The sequence below is a fragment of the Telmatherina bonti genome (genome assembly GCF_933228915.1).
Source record: "Telmatherina bonti genome assembly, chromosome: 8".
Taxonomy (NCBI): domain Eukaryota; kingdom Metazoa; phylum Chordata; class Actinopteri; order Atheriniformes; family Telmatherinidae; genus Telmatherina; species Telmatherina bonti.
Genome location: NC_136626.1, coordinates 23,264,634 through 23,272,133, shown reverse-complemented (window position 1 = coordinate 23,272,133; position 7,500 = coordinate 23,264,634).

Here is a 7,500-nt window from a genome sequence, read left to right as displayed (position 1 = left end):
TTATGATAGTCATTACATTTTTTCCCTTAAAATTCCCTGCATCTTGAAAGCATATTGTATTCACATTTCAGTTAGTAAAAATGTCAAATTTAATAAGTTGATTGGGAAACTATGTATATGTGTTTTGAAGTATTTCTTATCATGTTTTTTGTTTTGTTTATTTGTAAATGTAAGGGCTGAATTTGTATTTGTGTGATCAAATAAAGTCATGTTGTTACAACTCACACTGACGCACCATCCTTAATGTATCACAGCAGAACGTTTGAATATGGCAGAAAAACTTATTATTTCCCATGGTAAGTGGTCTCTGTTTGGTCTCAGGTTATTTTAATATTTTAAAACAGTTAAACTGATGTGCAAATAAGTGGTTTAAAATACATAATTATTTGAAAAAATGGTCAAGCTGGGAGCCTGTCAGCTGCCGTTCGATGGATATCAGGGCTTCTACAGTAACTACATAATGGATATTTAGGATAAGGTGTTACTGATTCTATTCTATTCTATTCTATTCTATTGTCATTTAGCAGACACTTTTATCCACAGTGACTTACATATGAGAGTGAGAACAACAAAAGCAAGAAATAAAATGGTAGAGGACATCATTAGTAGGTGTTTGTCAGACTGCTGCGAGTCCAGTTGAATGCAGGTATTGACATATAGTGCTCCAGGGTTTTTTTTTTTTATCCACCCCACAATATTCTCTACAGTAAAGTACAATGAGTAAATTCTCCAATATTTGTTGCAAAGAACTGCACTAAGATCTCCAACTCCTCTGAAAAATAGAGGTTAACTAAGTGCAGTTGTGCTCCTTGAAGAACAAGAATCTTCAGCTTGCTCTTAAAACTAGATTAGGACTCTGCAGATCAGACAGAGTTTGGAAGGTTATTCCCCCATCATGGCACAACAGGAAAAAAAAAAGAGTCTGGCTAGTGATTTAGGACAACATAATGGTGGTAGGTCACTAGCCAGACTGCAATAATAATAATAATAATAATAATAATAATAATAATAATGATAATGTACAACTAAAATCTAGCACTGAAACATCAACTAAATCATAAACTGATTATTTGGCTGATGGTTTAGTGACTGATTTTGACTCATGCAGGAGACCAGTTTTGCTCTCTACATGAACTATTTAGTGTTTGAAACAAAATATAATCACTGGGAAAAAAAATATTGTCATTTGTCTATAGATTCTGCTAACTCTTATTTTGCAATCTAACTCAAGTTAATTAGTCTTGTTCACAGGTATTCAACATATATGTAAAGATAATCATCCTGTCTTTTAGAGCCTGACCACATTAAATATATACAAATTTAATTTGTTAAATTTAAGCCTGCTCCGATTTCCAATGAAAACTTTCCTTGAGGAGCACTGTTTTATTTCCACACCAGGCTTATGCTCTGACATTTATTTAAATGGAAGAATTAACCGGATAAAAAGAAATTCGCTTAAAACAACTAGAAATTTAAAATATTTAAATAAGAAGGCATGATGCCCAATTCTTGCACAGAAACATAGAATAAGATTTACCATGATTAGATTTTTGTATTACCGGAACATATCAATCTAAAAGGATAGATTATGTCTGTCACGTGGTGAGCTTATTATAGAAAAGAGGCATAAAATTAGTTATTAAAAGGTCAGTGGTAGCATCCCATGTCAGAACAATATTATCTTATTACTCTTTAAATAAAAATATGGGTTTTGAATCCATTTCAAGGTGTGATCTACGCATATACCAAGGCCACCACAATCCCAACTAAACATCCAGACAACAGACATATACTAATTTTTTTTTTAATAGTATCAAGTGTTTGGTGAGATTTAAAAACAATCATCTTTGACACTAATCACAGTGGAAAACCATACACACGTTCACTACAATGAAAATCTAAACACATCATAACTTCTTAAATAAAAACAAAATAATCTTTAGAGCTAAAACAGACCTATGAGTGTTTGCTCGTGTTTGATTGGAAATGACACAGGCAAGTAAAACTATATGGTTAACTATGAACTCTTTAATTAAACAGCAACATTGTTCCATAATCAGGCTCACTTCTGATAGACCGACTATAATTCTTATGTCAGCCAAAATGTAAATGTAACTTGAACCAAGACTGAAACCTGTGTGTTTATCTGACATTAGTCAGTCCTTATGGACAACTATAATACTTACTAGAGTTTAATCACCTGTTAAATTTAGAAAACAAGCGTAATGTTATAGATGTTAAACCCAAAGCTTTCAAATACCTTCCATCAATGCTGAAACCCCCTTAGTAATCTTACAAAGACCACTGTCTTGCCTGAGATAATGACAGCCAAACAGGCAAACAATCAGTGGCTTTATCATTTCCCTAAACCTGTACACTGACAAGATTATTACATCTACAACACAATCTAAGGCTTGAAGACACACAGAAGGAAATGAGACAAGCAAAAATTTTAATACAGCACAGCAAAGTCTTTTAAATGGAGAGAATAGTCGCCAATTGTGTATGAAAGAAAGACAAGGCCTGACAGCTAACAAGACACGGAAAGTCCGTTAGGTTCAGGCTGTGCATACCACACATTGTCCCAATAATTCAATAGAGTCTCAAGTCAGCAATTCTGAGTTAATTTCCCAAGAGAGCAGCTTACACAATGATGATCATTATCAGGCAAATGCGCAAATAACACAACCTCTGCATGTGCTCAAGCAGACCAATATGTAAGTACACGCGCAAGCAAGCTGACAAGAGTGACAAAGCATTTGTTTGCTTCACAGAGCTTTCAACACATTCACTCCAGCTGATATAAAATGTTCAGAGGTTAAAAAGCGACTGAAAAGAGCTGCAACGATAAACCAAGCAAGTTTGTCCACATGCCTGAGAGCCATGGCCACAACACACACATTTCTCCTCATGTGATAAAGCAGAAAAGCAAAACACTTGCAGAACATCTGATAAAGACAGAGATTCTTACCCATTAGACAAAGTCTCTTCCCCTCCTGACATTTTCATCTGGCAAAGAGTATGTGGAAGAAAGAGACAAAAGGACAGTAGGAGGTACAGAAAAGTGCAGAAGTGAGTGTTAGGCCTTCAGCAGCAGTGCTGTGTAATGATCTGTGTCTTTCTCTGTTGCTGCAGACACAAGAGCAGAAGCAGAAGAAGGGCAGAGAGGCAGAGAGGCAGAGAGAGGAGGGTGAGGAGGTGGAATGAATGAGAAAGGGAGGGAGGAAGAGGTTGGACGCAAAGGGAAAAGCAGCCTTTAATAAGATTGGGATGACTATCACACATGAGGAAAGACCACACTGTCTGTGATGTCCCTGACACACACACACACACACACACACACACACACAAACACACGAAACCCATCCCTCCTCTTCCCATAGTCAGTCTCATTCTACACACGCAGTGCAGTCTCTGCTCTGATTGGTTAAAGCCAAGTCTGGGGTTGGGCTAAAATGTCCACGACTTCACAGACTGAGGACTTTTATACAAGATGCGAAATTACAAAAAAAAAAAAAAGGACATAATGAGAGCTGAAAAGCTGCAATCATACAGCCTATATGACACAAAAAGCTTTCTCAAAGTGAAAGGAGGGTTTAAAAGAAAAAAACATGGGCAGCTGGAGCGTTGTGTGCTGGTCCAGTTTGCTGCAGTGGCAGAGACTGAACACTGCAGTGAGTCCTGAAATAGAGGACACAGCTGCAGCACAGCAGTTCCAACTGATGCGAAATCATGATGTATGGGAAACAGTGCTAGCCTTTTAAATCTACAAACAGCAGATTAACACTCACCTACTTGCTGACTGTGAGTGTGTGTGTGAGTGTAAGAGAACAGAGAATTTCACAAAAGACGGAATTAACTCATTTCTCACAGAACAGCTGGATTGATGGTAATTAGAAGGGATGCTATGTGCATGTTGTGTAAAATTTGCGTGATTAAAAAGTAAAAACCAATACTGATCATTTCCGATAGTATATTTTAGTGTCAATATCAGCCATTATTATCAGTATGCCAATATTATCGGACATCTCTAGTAATTATAGATAAATCAGACACAATAAGACCTCTCTAACAGTCCATATTGTGACATGAGATAAAACAACAATAAGCATAAAGAATTAATTATATTAATCAAAATCTATCTCTTTATATGATATGATGTATCAGAAATGCTTGCAGTAAAAAAAAAAAAAAAACTTTCCAAAGACAAAAAAATGCCCCCCAAAAAAAATAAATAAAGGTGATTCATTCTTCTGAGAAATGGCTGGAGTAAATTAGATTCAAATGTGTGTCAGCAATGAGAACAAATGTGGTACTGCTAGTGTTCAACCATTTATAAAATTGAATAATATAGTGTGCAAGTGTTTTGACAGTAAAAGAAAGAAAGAAAGAAACTGCCCTATGCTACTAAATTAAAAGTAACCAAATAGCTATTACTTTTCTTATTAGAATAGAATGGAATCCTTTGTGGTCCACAGTTTATTTAGGTTCAGAGAAAAACTACTGTTTTCTTAAGTAAATGTATGGAAAATGGCTAGTTTTTTTGTAATAATACGTTGCTTACATATAAAGGATATCAGACTTTGTTGTTTAATGAAACAGAAAATTTGCTAATTAACAAACAAAAGTGTCTTTTTTTAGACGACCAACCCGCCCAGGAAGCATGGTGGTGGAGTTGTAATTGTGAGGACTTATGAAGGTTTAAATGGAAGAGAAGTTTTCAGCATCATGCATCCACAGGTTTTTAGCAAACCCATATAAGAATGGATCAAAGAGAAGATATGGAGGTTTTACTGAGTGGAAAAGTATAAACAAAGAGTCAATCAAACTGTAATGTGGTGGTGCGGGGACCTGAAATGAGCAGAAAATGTAGGAAAACCCATGATACTTTCTTTGAAAACAAATTGTTATAATAACATAGATGCCAAACTTTTCTGCTACTTCATAGGAAATACAAGGGTTCTTTGTGATGCAAGTGATAAAGATAAAAGTTTTAAGATTTGCTTATTTGACTTTCAGAGAATTTCTGTCATCTAAATGCCACTGTTTAAACTCCCAGCTGAGGCTCAAACTAGTGACCTTCTTTCTGTGAGGTTGTAGTGCTAACCACTAGGGCTGTGACAATATGCTTTTGTCCCAATTTGATTCAATTCCAATTTACTGGGAGTCGATTTGATTTAAATTGCGATTCTTTGATATTGCTGATTTTTGTAAAACTTTTTTCCTGGTCATTTTTCTCAATTTTAAATAGGAAAAAACAACACAGTAGCCAGACCATCATTCTGCTGCTATAATGCAAAAGAAGACACGTAAAAAAAAATCAGTAAAAACAGTAAAAATGACAAAAAATGTTAGAATGGATTATTTTTATTTTATTTGAAAAAAAAATAGATGTTTTAACAAAAAAAAAAAAACCCAACTCAATTTTAAAATTGTGAAGCAAAAAAAATCCTGTTTTTTTCTTTTTTTTTTTTTTTTTTTTAAAAATTCGATTTCTTACCCCTACTAACCACTATGCCACTGTGCAATACATTGTTGCTGTATGACCAATAAGAGTTGAAAGACTAAACTTACCCATTAGGCAAATCTGTTAACCCTGGAGCATCGCTGTCGTTGGGTAGCTGTAACCTGAAACACAGGAAAAATTGAGGCCGTTCAGAAAAAACAAAGGTAATCTCAAGGGATGAAAACCAGAAGAAGGTGCAGCTATTGTATGAACACAATGGTGAGTGCCACAGAAACACAGACAGTGATACATAAAGATACATACTCCCAAGCTGCTTATTTCCCGACAATGATGGTTTTCTGCTGATATTAACAGGACAGTCTGGGAAAATCTGCGCTAGTAAGTACGCTATCACTTCTGTACTTACTTGAAGTCAGTGATGATAGGATCCAGGTTTGGATTGTTTACGAATGACAGCCTGGATTAAAAAAAAAACAAAACAAAACAAAAACAAACTTCAGTTTTAGAGTGTAAGACTGAACAATTATCAGATTTTTACAAAGGTTTGTTACGACAATTTCTCAATAGTTCCAGATTGTATAACAAACAGCTGTTGACACATTGTGAACATACCGGCTTGGGGAGTCTGGACTGACAGGGATGTCTTGTGCCTGAACGGCTTCCCTGTGAAGAGGTCAAACAAGTAAACTTGGAGACATATAAGAAATCAGCTCATAATGGTTCGAGGAAGGTTTTTGTGGTGTCCTGAGAGGGACTTAGGAGTTTCTTGGGAGAAAAACTCCCTGGAGTCAGAAGACTTTCACAAAAAGAGACGTAAAGGAAGGTAAAGCTTTGGAAACAAAAGAGCAAAAACCGGTATATCACGGTAAAAAATAGCCAACGCACTATCAGCTCAATTCAAAGGAAAAAATAATAGTAAATGATATAAGGTAATGTTCTTATTACTGAATCATTAATATGTAAACAACCAGCTCTTCCAGGTGTTAAATGATCAATTTGAGGGAGAGAAGATAAAATGTTTTATTCTGATTAAAAAAAAGAGGAAAGATGCAAAAAAAACCTTTTAATTTAAAAACTGAAGTAACAATGAAGTGAAAGCTGACGTTTATTATATTGTAACATTAATTACAATAAGATCCAAGTAACCACAAATGCACTTTAGTTGTGGAACATGTGGGCTAATGTATGATCTAAAGCATTTACAGTGATAACAGTTTAATTTATAATATTATTGTTATTGAGTTTATATTAGATTTATGCTAGCAGTCCAGAGAGCAGTGGTGTAGTCTAGGGTGTACGCGGGTATACAGATCATACCCACTTCGTTTTCAGTCAGCACTGAGTACACCCACTTCTAAACCCATCCCTACACATGTCATGACGTGACCCAGCAGCTCAGCGAAGGTACCTGTGCTGCACTGATGCATTTAGTCATCAGCTGTGTTAACTTTAGCCTGAACATAGACATAATAAAGATATATGTATTTATGTCTATGAGCCTGTTTCTCACTAGTCTGCTTGCCAGTAGTGGTTTAGTCATTCCATAACTCTTCCTGCCAGAAACTGAAGAGCAGAAATTATGTGACAGTGAGCAAACATACTGATGGATTTTTGGGGTAAACTAAATATAGTCTTCCATGTCACTTTTTCTGAAACAGAATTTTCTGGGCTACGTTTTCTCCTGTTTTTTGTTTTGTTTTAAAGGGGAAAAATGTGAGAGTATACCCACTTCTAGAGGGACCACTACATCACTGTCTGAGAGTAATCCTGACTGACGACATTGTGACAGTACTGCTGCCAAACAGGCTACAAGCAGGTTATGGAAAGTCAGATTTAGTGACAGTGAAAGGGAATAATGTCCTTTTGTCTCAGTGGTCAAAAAAGTCCTCTAAAGATTTATTAGTTGTCGTTTTTATCCATTTACACTTAGTAGTGTGTGGGGTCCTCGGAGGACCAATCAGAGTCCAGCACAACTATTTCTCAACTATCTTATCTGAGCTTGTTTATGATGATGACAGGATAACTGGGCGCAC